At 38.9% G+C, this 17,550-nt stretch overlaps 1 protein-coding gene and 1 long non-coding RNA gene across 10 annotated transcripts in view; one reads left to right on the top strand and one right to left on the bottom strand.

The window, feature by feature from the left end:
* KAT6B (lysine acetyltransferase 6B) overlaps positions 1–17,550 on the bottom strand; it is a 186,377-nt gene that overhangs the window by 68,343 nt on the left and 100,484 nt on the right. The window lies entirely within an intron of this gene.
* LOC138430181 (uncharacterized) lies at positions 3,842–15,947 on the top strand. Its single transcript, XR_011253038.1, has 3 exons — positions 3,842–3,945; positions 13,831–14,009; positions 15,743–15,947. It is a non-coding gene; the product is annotated as an uncharacterized lncRNA (long non-coding RNA).

The following is a 17,550-nucleotide window of genomic DNA, read 5'->3' as shown; positions in this document are numbered from 1 at the left end:
CCCTGGTAATAGATTAAAATGAATTCCAATCAGAAACAGGTCTGAATAAATGGCAGCTCAACTCCACTATAGACAAACCATGTTTAAGAGGTCTGAAAATGGAACCAAACATCTTCCAGTTCTGAATTCCTTTCTTTGAAATTTCAAAAAGGCATCTTACCTGTTGATCATAATTTCTTATCAACATGCATGAATATTTCAATCTCATCTCGAGAGCAAACACTCTTGGAGAGGTATAAACTCTGCAGGCTGCTGGGGAGGCATTTCTTCCTCACTTCCCACGTGATGGTCCTGGGGCAGCTGCTAGGCCAGAGGCCACTCATACACTAGCTCATTTAATCATTTTAACAATACTGCCAGGAATGTATATTATTATGCCCATCGTAGGAAAGAACTTGAGACTCTAAGGAGTGAGGTAACTTTCCTAAAGTCACACAGGTTCAAGTGTGGAGCTGGGATTCAGACACAAATCTGCCTTCAGTAAAGCCCATTTTCTTACCTTTATTACCTCCCCTCCTGTCTCTCCTCTCTCAAGAAAAACAAATGTTTAAAAATTATTTTTTCCATTGACGGTAATAATTCTCATGTGCTCATAATCTCTGCCATCCAATTTCTCCCATGACCAAATAGCATGCTTTTAAAATTATTTAAAAAGCAACCTTTAATATGCTACAGATTATTTATTATGGGGAAACAGAAAGGCTGGGAAAATGGTACATTTACAATGGAAAAATATGGTAGACACCCCCTTAATCAAGCAACCAAACCTAGCAGCCGTTATGGGACAAATCGACATCGAGTGCCTTCCAAGCGTGGCGCCGAAGGACTCAGCACTGCCTGAGCAGGGTCCTTGCTGGGAACATTTACTCTGACTCCAATCATAAGGAGATAATCAGGCAAACCCAAAGTCAGGGACATGATCCAAAACAACTAGCCTGGGACACTTCAAAAAATGCCAACGTCAGGTAAGACCCCCAAAAAGGGCAGAACCAATTTAGGCAACTAAAGTGTCAGGAAAATGAAATATAGTTTGTGATCTTCACTTGGTTTCCAAATTTCTCAAAAATACCTATGACCATAAAGAACATTATTTGGATAAGCAGGGTAATATGCACTAAATAGACAATACACAAACCAGACTGTCATTGATTATACAGGAGCTGTTCTTAGGAGTTATGTGCTGAAATATTTTGGAGTAAAGCGTCATGATGTCTACCACTTGAGCTCAAAAGATGCAGGGGAAAACCCCTATGTGTATTAGTGTGTTTGTGTGCAGAGAGGGAGCAAGCAAATGCGGCAAATGTTAATGGTTGGTGGATCTACATAAAGGTAGGAGGGTGTCCATGACATGATTCTTCCAGTTTTTTCAATTATCCATTCAATGTTTACAGTTTTCCAAGCAAAAGGCTAGGAAGGCACTTAGGAAAAAAAAAAAAAAAACACAAAACACAGGACCTAAAATGAGTTATTACATAGTTGGATTACAGCATTTTTAAAATAAAATAACTCAATTCAATTACTGCTTCATAGGAAATGCAGAGGACAGAGGAAGGTATCAGTCTACATAGCAGAGGGACCCAAGTACCAAAACTCTTGAGGACAAATGACCCAGTTTCTTCAACAAATAAATTAAAAGGGAGACAGAATGAGTGAGAGAGGCAGAGACACAGAAACAGATATGAAAGAAGAAACAATAGATTAAGAGAAATTTAAAAGGCTTATCAGCCAATTATAATGTATAGTCCTTATCTTGACCATGATTCAAATATACTGTAAAACAAAATGCAATGGCCTATTGAAGGAACTGGGGCTAGTTCGCTGGGAAGAGGCTGTTGGGAGGGGACAGTGGGTGTGCTCTTTCAGGGGGAGGGGTTAGGTTTGTTCTCCATGCTTCCCATGCCCCAACCCTCCAGCAACAAAATGATTTTTTTTTCTTGTTTCTTTATTTTTCACATTGTGGTTTTATATATACATATATATATATATATATACATACATATATATATATACACACATATAACATACAATTTATCATCTTAACCATTTTAAAGTATACAGTTCAGTGGCATTAAGTATGTTGTACCACCAACATTGATCTCTAGGACTTTTTCATTTTCCCAAGCTGACACTCTGTTCTCATTAAATACTAACTCCTTATTCTCCTCTAGCCCCAGGCAAATGCCCTTCTGCTTTCTGTCTCCATAAGTCTGAGTAATCTAAGGACCTCATATAAATGGAATCATACGGTCTTCATAATCAGAAGAGGCCATGAGAGGCTGGGTAGACTCTATCAGGATGTCAAGGACACCAGGGTGGAAAAAGGAGACTCCCATAAGTTAGGATCTGGGACCTTTTCAGAGGTCCTTTCCAAATCAAATAGTTAAATGGTTCCGTAGCTAGATAATTTCAAAGGCCCTTCCCAGCTGAGCTCTAATTTTTTATTGCTTCTATTATACTTTAAAAGACATTTTTAAGAGTCTTCAGGAATCCTCAATATCAAAATAAAATAGTCTTTTCTGAGGAAACATTTTTAAATTCAAGACAACTCATTTTAGGTAAGTTTTACATTTGTTTATGGTTACTTTTATTTCTGCCCTGAAGGGAAAAAAAAAAAAAAAAGATGCTCGCCAGTCTTGTTAGTCTAAGTAACTGTCAAAAAAAAGAAAGTTCATGCACAGCTGGAGGCAAGAGCACCCAGGCTTACATCCTCGTTCTGACAATGACACCAAAAGGGGTTTTGTCTCCACAGTCACCAGTCACAGTGATCGGGGACATAGTCTTCTCTTTCCATAATCCCTTATGGATTCTTCTCCTGGAGTCACCTACAAAATTTCTTGAATCTACTTATAAAACAGCTGAGCTACTCCCTGGTAGCTCAGCTGATAAAGAATCCTGCAATGCAGGAAACCTGGGTTCAATCCCTGGGTTGGGAAGATCCCTTGGAGAAGGGAACGGCAACCAACTCCAGTATTCTGGCCTGGAGAATTCCATGGATGATTCCACAGGGTCGCAAAGAGTCAGACACAACTGAACAACTTTCACTTTCATTTATGAAACATATCAATTTAGTAATTCCAAGTGCTGGAAACAATTCCGCATTTCTCATTCATATACTCACACTTGTGTCATGAAAAGACCTGAATTTATTTTCTGTTCTCTGAGTCTCAGCTTCCCCCATTTTAAAAAGAGCACAATAGAGTCCATGTTGTCTTGATCCAGGATTGCTAAAGTTCCCATGTGAGTGAGTGTGTGAAGTACTTTGTAGGCTACAAAGTTCTGTTCAAACATTGTTAACAATTATTGCAAAATTCACCCAGGCTATAAAAACAAGCAGGGGAAACAAACAACTTCAAGTCCTTAATAAACATCAGTGCAAATAATTTGATCTGGAGTCTAGAATTTACTCTATAAAAGGTGGATGTTGTGAGGCTCTGAGCCCCATGATAAGTATTCATCTTAAAGCGGTTTCTGGTTTTTGTTTTTAATGAGTTGATCAGAGAGTACAGGGTAGAAAACGCCTCAGCTGAGAGTGAAGAGGCCTGGAACCGATTTAATAAAAGGAAAGCTCAGAGGAAAAGGAAACAAAAAGATGTCAAAGGCAGGAAAGCACAAACAAACATAAAATCTTAAACAAACACGAGCACAAAGGCAAACAAAGATGAATATAAATCTTGTACACCCCAGTCTCAAATGGTTCATCTTTGGAGAATGTTCTCTACACTCCAGCTCAGACAACTCAATTCAAAATTTCACAACAAGCTGTATGAAAGGGCTGTTTTAAGGCTGCTGCATTTATCGCTTTAATTTGTGCCCTCTTGTCGTTTCACGCTGAAATCTGAAGTCAAGGCACTGCTTTCCTGTTTCCTGGTCTCCTCAAGTGTCTCACTTGTGCCGAACACGAACCCTGGGAAACAGGCTTGGTGACTCTTGTCTGTCGTGTCACAGGTAAGTTAAATGCTCCCTCTGGTCACAAAGCTATTAAGACATGGCGTCTTGCTGACTCTAAGCTCTTCGCTCTTTCTGCTTCCCATGGCTGGTCCCTCATTTCCTTCGGAGGTGGATTTAGGTACCACCTTATCAGAAGGGCTATCCCTGACAGCTCTCTCCAAAGGGCACTCCAGCAGCACCTCTGGATCCTCCGTGCTTTGCTTTACTTTTCTGCACACTGCACATCACTATCTGACATATGCTGTATCGTTTGTCTTTTCATTTCACTTAGTAAACATTAAAAGAGCAGAGATTTGTTGCTGTTGCTCCAGCCTCAAAGTACATTTCCGGAATAAGTGAAAGAATAAATGAAAAGACTGCTTTTGGGTTCAGACTGACTTCTCTGATTTAACAGGTCCCTAAATACTGACTACTGTTCTTTATTTTAATGTATATTTTTAATGACTACAATATGAAGCAACGACTGGTGGCAAGGTGAGTGCCATAAAGGTCTAATCTGACTGCTTTTTTCCTATTCTGATCACTTACCCTGACTGATATTTATGTTTGGACATAATACTTCTGTGGGTCTAGTCTGACAAGATAGAAAATTTTAAAAATCAGCTGGGAGGAAAACTGCCTCATCACTCCCACAAATATTAACACCTATTGGGGCTCACTCACTAATAGGCACTATAGATTGTATGCAAGATAGATTTGGGGCCATGCTCACGTGCTAGTACCTAACACACAAAAAAGAAGTCAAGAAAGATGAATACACTGTGGTCAGAGTAACAGAATTATAAAAAAGCATTAATCTGTTCAATCTATTTTAAAAAGTATTTTACAAACTTTGGTGTTTTATTATTGGTAATGAATCACTTCCCACAAAATGCACAAGTGACAGCACTGGGACAACGGAGGATGACACTGTTCATGTTGTTTCGGGGAACATACTTCCTCTTTTTTAAATTTTTTGGCTGCTCAGCACTCTACCTGCCACTTATCTAATAAAGAGCTAGACTTCATTTCTCACCACTTAACCCACTTACTCAACTGATATCTGTCTGAACAGATCAAGCCCACTCCTAATTAGGATACAGATCGTGCACATTCAGGACTTTCCTTTACAGCTATTGGCTTAAGCCGCGGTCTTGGGAAATAGCATATTTCAGAGTACAACTCTGACAGTTTTTCCGTGATGGCTGAAATCATCTTATTTTGTAAGAGTGTTATTTTGTCCCCCTCGGTGGTCAGCGCAGCCATCCCTCTGCAAGAAGAAGGTCTGGTGACCACACCCTCACAGCAGCACCGGGGCTGCGGCAGATCCTTGGGGCTCAACAGAGCTCTGCTCACAACATGCCCGCCGCCATCTTCTCTACGCTCACGTACCCTTCTGCTTTATTCTAAGGCCATTCTTGCATTTCCGTCATGAATCTTAACCTGAGCAGATGCCTAAATAATTTCTTTCGGAAAATAATTGGAGATATACTTATTACAAGACTTTTCATAGGCAACAGTTTTTACCATAATTTTCCTCTGGCCATAGAGGTTTTATTATATCACCTCCCTTGCTCATTATGCTTCTCTGTGGGTGATTGGTTCTGTGAGGGAGCCCTACATCTTCCTCACTGGCTCTGGATTGAGTTTCTGTATTACTCAGGGCAAAAGGATTTATTATGGCTAATGTATGGAGATCTTGAATGTGACTGTTGTATTTCACCTCCTTGTCACAGTCAAGGGAGTTCTCTGTATTTCAAGAGTGACAACAAGCAAATTAAATCTAATAAAATAAAAATATTTAAAAGCATCCCTACACATATCCATAAATACATCACTTCTTTTTTCATTTAAGGAATAACGTAGAAACAGAAACATCAATGACCACATACCATGAAATTTCCACAACCAAAGGCAGAGTCATAAGTATAAAATAATAAAAAGCTTAGCCACAGAGGAATAAAAAGAGGAGAGAGGGGAAGACTTTCTAAGAACATCAGTCACAATAGCTATCAATTGTGTGGAGGTAACTGAAATCCTCACACTATATCCTGCAGTCTAGAACTTGTTCTAATTAGGCAGGTGTGCCATTTGTAAGAGTGCTGATTAAGGAAAGTGATTCTATTGGAAGGAAACAAATCTGATCTTGGACACAGCATTTAACAACAGCATCTCATTTGTTCTTTTTTTCCCCCCCTAGGCAGGGGTGGGAGTGGGTGGGGGGTGTAATAATGAGGCCTACAAATGGGGGGGGAGGGGTAGGATAAAGAAACAATTGCCTTTCCCAGGGTTTTTAATTTCTTGTCTGGACTGGGACTTGGTTTTTAAGATTTCATTTGAAAGTCCCTCCTACACCCCTACCATTAAAAACTGCAGATACTGCATTTATCTTCTCAAGAGGGATCAAAGTCTGACTCAACACAGCTGGAAATTCAACACATGGTTATAGGAAGTCAGCTTAGGATTTACAAACTACTATTTTCAGTGAGTATGTCACAATAGTAGCAATATAGTATAAACCCTACCATAGATTTTGAGAGATGGAATTTAAAAATCAATTCATATTCATGTGTCACAAATCTTTCAGTTTTCTTTTCTTTTTTCCCCCGGAGCAGTTTTAAGTTCACAGCAAAATTCAGAGGAAGGTACAGAAATTTCCCATATATCCCCTTGCCCCCACATATACATAGCGTCCCCCATTATCACATCCCCCACCAGGCTCATACATTTGTTACAACTGAAGACCCTACATTCACACCTTATTATCACCCAAAGCCCACAGTTTACATAAGGGTTCTTTCTTGGTGTTGTACATTCTGTGGAGTTGGACAAATTTATGATGACATGTATCTACCCTTACATTAATAGTATCATACAGAGTATTTTTCACTGCCTAAAAAAAATCCTCCTGTTCTGCCTATTCATCTTTCCCTCCTCCCCTGTAATCCTGTTAACCACTAATCTTTTCTTTACAGTATCCATAGTTTTGCCTTTTCCAGAACATCACATAGTTGGAAATCATAGGACTGGTTTCCTCAGTTGCCCCAAGGAATCCATTTTAATCTAGAAGTGATGCCTACACACAGGGCCACCGAGGCATGATGTGAACGTAAACATTCTCATTACCAGTTTCACCAACAGAAACCTGCATCATCTGCTCAGAAATAGAGGCAACCGAGCTGACTGTAATTGGGTACAAACAGGGAAGCAGGGTGAAAAGATGAGGCACAGGCAGATGGATATTAACATGGCAGCTGGTCACCTTCTCAATAATATTATCACCACCAACTCCAACAATGTTCTGCCTTCACAGAGATTTATGTGGCAGCTGAAACGCTATGCACTAGTCAACATGTTTTCGTTTCTCTTTGGAGTTACATGTTTTCATCTCTTTTTAGGAGCTAAACTGCTGGGTAAAATGTAAGTATATGTTTACCTTTATAAGAAACTGTCAAGAGTGGTTTCTGAAGTGCATTGCCTGGCTGCACTTGGGTCTTGCCCATCTTTTTAATTTTAACCATTTTAGAGGGTGTGTGAGAGTATCTCACTGCGGTTCTAATTTGCATGGACTTGATGGCTAGTGCTCAATGGCCATTCATACATCGTCCTCTGTACAGTTTCTATCAGGCTCTTCTACCTGTCATCATGGTCTCCTGGAATATATTGTCAAACCTTCTTCCAGTTGAAAACCTGTTGCCCCAGCTATTGAAAATGCTACCAGCAGGCAGGTGCCAGCTGTCATTCCCTTCAGGGGCTGCTTCAGTTGCAGAGTCATGTCACCAAAGGATACTCTCCTTCCTGCAGTGGCCCACATCCAAGAACTGCATAAAAAGTCAGCCATGGCCGTTACTGAGCTGCATTGCTGCTCAACCGTCTCCTCTGCCCAATGCTGCTTCACTGCATTTCCTCCCACAAGAGTCGGTATTACTAAAGGCTTCCCTTAATAAATATCCTACCATAAAACTTTATCTCAGTGCCTGATTCCTAAGGAACACACCCTATAACATCTGTTTTTAAAATGGGTTGTTTGTCTCACTATTGAGTTGCAGGATATATGCTCTAGATACAACTCCTTTATATATATAAAGGGCTTCCCTGGTGGCTCAGATGGTAATGAATCTGCCAGCAATGCAGGAGACTGGGTTTGATCCTTGGGTGGGGAAGATCCCCTGGAGAAGGGAAGAGCAACCCACTCTGGTATTCTTGCTGGAGAATTCCATGGACAGAAGAGCTAGAGCCTAGCAGGCTACAGTCCATGGGATCACAAAGAGATGGACACAACTGAGGGGGCTAACACTTACTTATATATAAAAAATATATGTACTTTGACTATTTCCTCTAGTTCTGTGGCTTATCTCTTTATTTTCCTAACAATTTTTTTTGAGAAACAAGTTTTTCATTTTTATGAGGTCCCATGTACCATTTTTTCTACTTTTCATGTCCACTCTAAAAAATCTTTGCCTAATCCAAAGTTACAATGGCTTTATCATATATTTTCATCTAGTTTCATGGCATTCGTTTATAAATTAAGTCTATGATGCATTTTTACTTAATTTTTGTGTATGGAGTGAGGTAAGGGTCAAGATTCACTTTTTTCCATATGTATATCCAGCGATTCCAGGACAATTTGTAGAGATGTTCTTCCCGTTGAACTAGTCCTTCAACTTTGGTCTTCTTTTTCAAAATTTGTTTTGGTTATTCTAAGTTCTTTGTATCACCATTTCAATTTTTCAATCAACTTGTCAAATTCTAGAACAAAGCTTGCTTTATCATGATTGTATTGACTAGGTAGACTAGTTTGGGGAGTGCTGACTGTAACATTACTGAGTCTTCCAATCCATGAGCAGGTGTATTTCTCCACTTATTTAGGTCTTCTTTCCTTTCTTTCAATAATGATTATACTTTACAGGGTACATATTTTGCTAAATTCATCCCTATATACTTTCATATTGTTTGATGCTATTACAAATGGTACTTCAATTTTTGAATGTTCATAGCTACCCAAAGAGAAATAAAATTGTGTTACCTCCTACTTTCTGAAAGAATTAATCTAACATTTGTATTGTTAAATATTTTATAGACTTCACCATTAAAGCTGTCTGTTGTCTGACCTTTACAGAGTTTCCTTTGTGCCACAGTTTTACGTTTTGATCTCAATTTCTTCAAGAGATATAGAGCTATTCAGAGTTGCCATTTTGTCTGTATGTATCAGCTGTGGTGATCTGGGCATTCAGGGAATTTTCTCATTTAATCTAAGTTGCCCAATTTATTGGCATAAAATTGCTCTTGATGTTCCATTATTATTCTTTTATGTCTTCAAGTGATATCCTCTCTTCCATTTCTGCTATCAATAATTTGTTGTCCCTTTATTTTCTTATTGTTCTACCTAGAGGTTTCTGAATTTTATTGATGTTTTCAAAGCTTTTGATCTCCCCTATTTACTTTCAATGTTCTTTATATGCAGAAAAATGTTGATTCTTATGCAGAAATCTGATTTGTTATTGTCACTATCATCATTTTTATTCTAATACAACAGATAAGAGTCATGTGGTTATTCAGAGTGCCAACCCCTTTTCCTTGGGATGTAGAGCAGAGACATTCTACCCAAACATTCTACTCTGAGAGGCAGCGGGGAGGGAGGAGGTAACAGCTAGTGCTTTGGCAGAAGAGGAATCCTACCAATAACTGCTCTCTAGACAGGGGTTCTTAAAGAGATGTGAATATTGGGATCACCTATGTAGTTTTAAAAAAATGTACATGCCTAAGCCACACACATGGATTTTGATTAAATAGGCAACTCAAACATTTTGATTTTTTAAAAGCTTCAAAGAGATTCTGTTGGTACCCCAGGTCGAGAATCAAAGCTCTGAATGATTAGAACATCAGGCAGTTTATGCTACGAAGGGTCTGAGAAATACAAGAGTATACATAGAACTGAGAGGCTACTAAGAACTCACTGGATACTCTTAATTACTGTGTGTCTGAGGGAAGATGAATGAGTTTATGGACATGAAGTTGCTTTAAAAGTAAAGTAAAAAAAAATTGTAAGTGCTGATAGCTTCAGTTTCTTCAATACAAGGGCCATTTTGTCGATTTAAAGTTGTGTGTGTGGGTATTTTTAAAATTTAAACAGTATAAAGACATATGGAATGGGAAATAAGTCTCCATCCTACATTTAATCTCTGCACACTCAAACCCCCTTTCACAAGGTAAAGTGAGATACCTTCATCTTATACAAATTAAAAGTTGAGGTACATGAAACCCATTTCATTCCAATAGATATTGAGGTTATTATTCTTTTGCTTCCACAAAAATGTACATATGTACATTTGCATGTGCAAATATACCTATGTGGAATAAATGCCTAGATGTGAGACTGCTGGGTCACAGAATGCAGGATTTTTAATAGTATAAAGTTGTGCCACGGTATCAATTTTTCCTTGACAACAGTTGAAAATCACACCATATTTTAACTTAAATTTGTTCTTCAAATTAACTTTAAACAACAGATTCAAAGGTCATATTTTAAGTAAAAAAACTAGCAATTTCTTTTATTCCCTAGTATGTGATAATACATGGAGCTGTTCCTCCACAACCACCCATGATTCACAGTTAATTAAAGACCAATTTTCTTAAATATCTTCACAATGTTTACATAGAGGAAACAAACCAAAGGTAGAAGTACTGGCCAAAGGACAGTAAGGACAACACATGGAACTCTACTCTCCTATCCACTGGTCTTTTAGGATCAGCACAGTGAGAACACCATCTTCATATTAAAAAGGTAAATGAAGCAGGATTATAAGATGACTGCACTGTATATGTATATATTTAAGAAAATAAGGGATGTACACTAATTTTTGAGACCATGAGTTAAAAGGAGACTTTGCACAGTAAGTTTGACAGATCACTGGAACTTACAGAGCCAAAGAAATTTGCTACCAGCCCATAAAATTTCAGTCACTTCTTTCCATGGTCCATGCCACAACAAAAAACAATCTAAAATCAGTGAGCACAGACTCATCTACAGAATTACAGTATTAGTACTGGCAGGCATGGTTTTTCTTCCTCTCTTCTTCCCTTCTTTCTAATTAACAGCCTGTGTATTTTGAGGGCCTGGCTCATGTGGTGCTGCTTGGTGGTCCACTGCTGGTAGTCATCTCTAAGTCATTCAGATGATTTTGAGGATGATGGGGGAGAGGCTGGGAAATGATGAAGATTCAATCTTTAATAGACAGTCTCCCTAGGTAGTGCAGTGGTAAAGAATCTGCCTGCCAATGCTGGAGACTCAAGAGACGCAGGTTCAATCTCAGGGTCGGGAAGATCCCCTGGAGTAGGAAATGGCAAGCCACTCCAGTATTCCTGCCTGGAAAATGTCATGGACAGAGGAGTCTGGCAGGCTACAGTTCATGGGGTCGCAAAGAGTCAGACACAACTGAGCACGCATGCATAAAACTCCTGGAGATCTTGTTAAAATGCAGGTTCTGATTCATTAACTCTGGAGTGGGGTCAGAGTCTAAATTTCCAAGAAGGTCTCCTGTGACACTAATGCTGCTGATCTGTGGTCCACACCTTTGAGCAATAAGAATATAGATACTTTTTAAAAAGAGTAACCCCCAAGTTACTCATATTCAACTTTGGGATATGTTTTACCATTTCAATATGAGGGTTCACTGAAGAGCAGAACCCTGGAGTTAATGCCCTGCCAGAGGAACTATTTTATTAGGCATAGTAACACAGTCTTTGGTGTGGTAGCAGTTGTAGCAGCAAGCATTTGAAAAGCACTAATAACAGATATTCAGGTAAGCACTTAATCAATCATTAAAATACCAGAAGGTAGGTACTATTATCTCTATACTACAGATCAGAAAACAGAGGTTAACTTTCCCTAAACAGCTGGGCTCCAGGATCACTGCAGTCTCCAGTTATCAAGTTCACCATCACTGTGTTCTTAGTAATGAATGTCATCATTTCTCAAGCTGACACATGGGAAAGGGCAATTGTTTAAAGGCCTTATTTTCTAGCTTCTGTAAAGTCCAGCTTAGATAAACAAACAGATCATTGTAACTGATCAGCCTGGGTCAAGGTCAGGAAGAATTTAAAACTGATTTGACACTACAGACAATCTACCCTTAGATAATCAAGACTGGCTGTGAGTTCAGAGGCCAAAGAGACGATAATGTTGTTGTTTTAAATCTTCTGGCTTCATTTGCTAACTAAGGTGTGACAGAGTGGAACAGCTTGCTTTTGAAGTTATCCAAAGACTAACACTGGCTACAATATGAATTCCAGCATATTTGGCTTCGAAGCTACATTTTACGCTTTTTAAAAAGAGATCAAGCTAAATATACAGTTCTCAGTCAAAATAGCTCTGTAGAGTAACCCGATCTGAGCAGGGGCACTTTAACTCACTGCCAAATAAAAAAGCATGATCGCCTTATTCCACACACAAATACCATTCTAGGATAGGCCAATTAATCATGAATATAACTTTTCAGACATTACATAATTTCACATAGACTTGCTCCTAATGCCTGCCAAGGAAAACAGCAATTTGTATCACCAGGAATAAATCTACATTTGAAAAGAAATGAAAGTTACAAATATTAAACTGTGTAACTCTGGTCGCCTCTTTCATGCCACCCTTCCTCATAAGCTCTCAATTATTTTACTTTATAAAACTGACATTAGTAAGATAACCTAAAATGATGTAAGCTTTAAAATTACATAAATGAAAATAGAGAAATTCAAGTAATTTTTACATCTACAAGAGTAGCAACCTCGAAGATATGATAAATATTAACAGCACTATGCAAAGTCATGTGCACACTGCATACTTCTGGGTCCTCCAATATTATACAGAAAAACACTGGTATAGTAAATCATTTATTATTAGTTTTAAGACATTTAATTTTCATATCTAAAATGATTTCTATTTTCTAAACAAATGTTTCACTGATACATCTCTGGTAAACCAGGAATAAATGACTAATCTGACAGCAATCCAATAATATCTACATTCAACATTTTCCAATATAAACAATCAACATAAGCCTGGCAATTATTCTATTGGAAAATATACCCATCAGCCCAGGATTACTTTCAGCACGTTTAGGAAATTCATTAACAGAATAGTACAAGTAGGAAAGCTCGGAAAACAAAAGCAATTAATTATCCTCATGCTAAATAACTGCTGTACCAAAGATGCATCAGACTTTAAATGGATATGTGTAAACTCACGACGGACTTATCTGAAGCATCTCCTTCTACAGTTATTTTTAAAAAGAATGCTCTCCTTCACACTATTCTTTTTTAAAAAAACTAATTTCTCGTTCATTTACTTAAGGTTGGGGTGGACTAGCTTTTGAAACTTTCCTAAGAAAAATCAGTTTTTCTTAATCATTATCACTCAAAAGCAAACAAGTGCCTACACACGCATATGGGACTGTTGCACATGGAACTCTGGTGCTTTTAAACAAAGACCGAACCTCTAATGCCAGATCTTCAGTAGGTGTGCAGAAACAGATGCTGCGGTGCACTTCCCCACCTCTGTTGAAACCCTTGCCTCACCAGCCAAGATTTTGTTCAACTTTATGTGTTTTGTATTTTATAATATGTAATTTTTCAATTTCTAAAAGAGAAATGATATTCTGAATGTTTTTCTAAACTATGTAACTATGTAAGTGAATGCAGATGTGTGCACACATATGCATATATGTATATACACATATATATAGGTACTGTGTAGATATACAGATATATTAATAAGGTGTGTTCTTCATTCTCTTTCCCTGTTAACAAGAATAACAGCTAATATTTATTGCATGCTAACCATGTGCCAGATACTGTGTGAGGTATTTACATTATTTCAACAAACTCAGCGAGGTGTTCTTATGATTCCAGACTTATTAAGGAGGAAACTGCAGCCCAGAAAGGTTAAATAATGGACCCCAAGGAGCCCACAGCTGCAAGCGGCAGAGCTCAGATTCCGTGTCAGGAGGCCGACCTCAGAGCCTGCCTTCTTCACCCCTGTGTGAGCCTCTAAATTAGGAACAGTAACTAGAGCAGGATGGGATACACACGTAAGTCAAGGGCAAGGGTCATTTTGGAAGTGGGAAGCAAGAGTAAGTTTATAACAGGCATGGATATTAGAGGAAGAAGCCACGCGAGGTCTTTTATTGTCAGAGGAGATGAAGAGGAGACCATTGGCAATTCTCTACTTAATTCAAAATGACTTTTACACAAGACTGGCTTTCAGGAGTTATTTAGAACTGAAGGAAAAAGGACAGTTTGTTGAGGAGAGAATCTAAGAAAATGATAGTGCTTGGGAGACTGTTCAGAAGACTAGTAATGAGTTCACAGAGAAGGTGCTACCTAGAGGGACTGAAACGAATGGAGCGAGAAGGCTAGGGACCTGAGCAGCAGATGAGGGAAATGAGATAATCCAGAGCCTGCTAGAGACTGGCTTTGATGCATGGGGCAAAGAGCCAGAGGAGATGCAAAAGGAAATGAGAAGCCCCTGTAAAGATTTAAGGAAGGGGCTGGCGTGGTCAGGAAATTCACCCGGCAGGAGGTAACAGTCCATTCTAGGAACTTGGAGGAGAAGGCCAGGAGAGGAGAATGACAGGCCTAGAAGCTACTGAGTTCAGTGGATTTCATGATGATTTCATAAAGACGGGTGTTATTCTGGACAAGTCTGTATGTTGAAGAAGGAAAGTCAGCCAGAAATTGCTCTCTAAATTTAATAAAGTTTTCAGAAAAAAATTGCCAAGGCAGAAAACTTCCCAGTGATTCTGCCAGTACAGCTAATTGCTTAGCAATTACTGGCTATGAGCATCACAGAAACTGTAGACATTTTTAAACCCTTTCGCTATGAGGAACTATGTCTCAAAGCCCTTGAAATTTTCATTAGTATTTGGGTGTCCTCTGAGCAAATTCTCTACCCACGTCACCAGAAAAAAAAAGATAATTTCCCAGAGAAAATTGTTATGCTGTCTCCTCCATTAAGCCAGAGTTATCCTCAGCTAAGATGTACATATGAATAATTTATACTCACCTGGAATGGTTAACATATGAGCATACTGTTCCACAGATACAGCTGGTTTCTTTAACAGCCCAGATCATAGACATTCCTCACAGTCCTCATTTGGTTAAAGGATAAAATACAAACATTTATGGGAGAAAAACAACTTTAGTAGCTTATTGATTTAGCTCTAGGAGTATTTTCACAACTGAGTCCTTTTTAACAGCATACAACCAGGGGCATGTGTCTAATCAATACTGAACATCTACCTTGCAGTTGGGGCTCATGAATTAATCAGAATCTACTCCAACTCAAACCGTCAGACAAAAGCAGCAGTGACCTCCATCTCTTTGAACACTGTTAGAACAACTCAAACAATGTTATCATTTACTATCATGACAACAAACTTGAACCCTAACCACAACCACCAAAACTAGTGTCTCTACTCGTGAGTTATTTATTTGTAGGGTATCTCTTTTTCCAGGGAATTAATAGCAGGAATTCAGGTTGTCCCATGAAACACTTCCTATATGTATTTGCCACCACATCATGTAATACTACAAGCCAAAAGCTGAAAAAGCACCTGATAAACCCCAGACCACACAGCAAAATTAGGGAGTGTGGGGAATCTGCATCTCCCAGTCAGATTTTTATTGTTAGGCCAAGAAACCTGTTTCCCTGATCAGCAGGTGAAACAATAGAGGATAAAATGGCGTGTAAGCAGAAAGTCTTCCCTTGTAAGCTGCAAATTACCTCAAGGTTTTATTTCTAATTATGGTCATATAATTACAGACACTTTAAGGAGAAGAGCCTGTTTGTTCTCCCTGGTGTGAGCAACTCACTGATTTAGGCTCTCTTGAAGCCAGCAGCCAAGTGGCCGTGGCAGAGGCCCAGGAGTTCCTGAAGAACAGATGGACAGCTATCCTAAAAACAGAGCTTCCTGATGCCACCCAGCAATGGGATGTGAGAGCCTGATAACTCTACCGTCCTCACTCAGGTGATACACGGATAAAATGAAAGGGTTCACAACATTAAATAGACACTGTTTCACTGGGTAGTAGACAGCACTATGCTTGGTCTCCCATTCTCTCATTTTCTGACCAGGCCTTCCCAAGGCCTTCCTACTTAGCATAAATTGGCTTCACCTGAGAATTAGTATTCTGTTTTCCATTTGGTTTGGTTAAGAAAATAATCATATTTCATTAAAATTTCAAAACCTGTCACAGAAGATTTCTGAAAGCCTGCTGACACCCATTGTAGTAAAGAAACTGAAGGCCTAGAGTCTGGAACAGACTCCCTGCGTTTGAGCCCCAGCCCTCCCACTTTCTGGTTGTGAAATGCAGCCAAGACATTGAGGCCTCCTTTAGGTTCTACGTCTGTAAAACGGGAATAACAAAAGTTGCGTAAATTAAGGAGACCACATATATAAAGTACCAAGTGCTGCAGCATGTAGCGACTGCTTGGAAGACATGGAGTTGCTGTTGTACTTGGTGTAGGCATTTTTGGCCCCTCAACACTTTTTCAGCACCTGCTTCTTACTTCAATTGTACAAGAGCACAGGGTCTCTATCCACTGTGCCATAGAAAATTCAAAGAAGGAGAACATACGACCTGCGCTTTTGGAGAGTTTACAAATTACAGGGAAAAAAAAAGCATACATGCACAATTCAAGAACATGTTTCAGACAACATAACCCCATAGACACATGTGTTTCTTGCTTTCTTCAACAGTATGTTCTGTGGAAGGTTGGCAAGTCACATTCTAAAAGGCCGTTTCCTCCACCTCCTTTAAAGGAAAGGTATGGTGAATACTTGAAAATTAAACATCTCAACAACTGTCACATCAATTATTTCTCAATAAAACTGCAAAGAGGATGTCCAGGGGAAGAACTGTCCTATTTTATTGGTTCATATGGCTAAAGAAATATTTGAGCACTTAGTATATATACAGAATACTGTATTTGATACCAAAATTCAAAGTGTTCAAAGTTTTATTTCACTAAAGCTATATAGATAATATACAAATTATCAATAAAAGCATAAAAGTTGGGTAGAGTCAAACCACAGGGCTTATACAAGGGGCTGAATTTTGATGCAAAATTTCAAATGGAGGGTGGGAGGCAGACACAAATAGTAAAGCCTAATGGCAGCAGACTTGGGTGGAAAGGAGAGAGGTGGCAGCTGTAACGATGAAAATACACAAGGATTCATGCGGGAATGAATGACAGGAAAAAAAAGAATGTCCTTTAGATGGAGATCCAATTTGGCAAGAGCCTCAAATTAAAAAGAAACAAAGCTCTCCCTCACTGACCACCACATCACAGCCTCCCCAGTCCAGAGCTCTTGATTTCCCACAAAATGCTCAACACCAGGGGCTAATAAGCTATTTTCTAGGACGCCCATGCACCTCTGCTTCCACCTGTTGAGGTCTGTGCTTAACTGTGTTTGTTTTCAAATTTGTTTATGTCAGTTATGCCTGTTACTATAATTAAGCACCTTAATTAAACACTGTTATCCAATACCCAATAAACTATGTATACAAAGAGAGCTGTAGTCTCTATGGACACTTTGTTGAATGTTTTTAGGCAGATCTGACTAATAG

This window comes from Ovis canadensis, chromosome 25, assembly GCF_042477335.2.
Source record: "Ovis canadensis isolate MfBH-ARS-UI-01 breed Bighorn chromosome 25, ARS-UI_OviCan_v2, whole genome shotgun sequence".
NCBI lineage: Eukaryota > Metazoa > Chordata > Mammalia > Artiodactyla > Bovidae > Ovis > Ovis canadensis.
The sequence above is the reverse complement of the archived record's forward strand: the minus strand, read 5'-3'. Positions and strand labels throughout refer to the sequence as shown.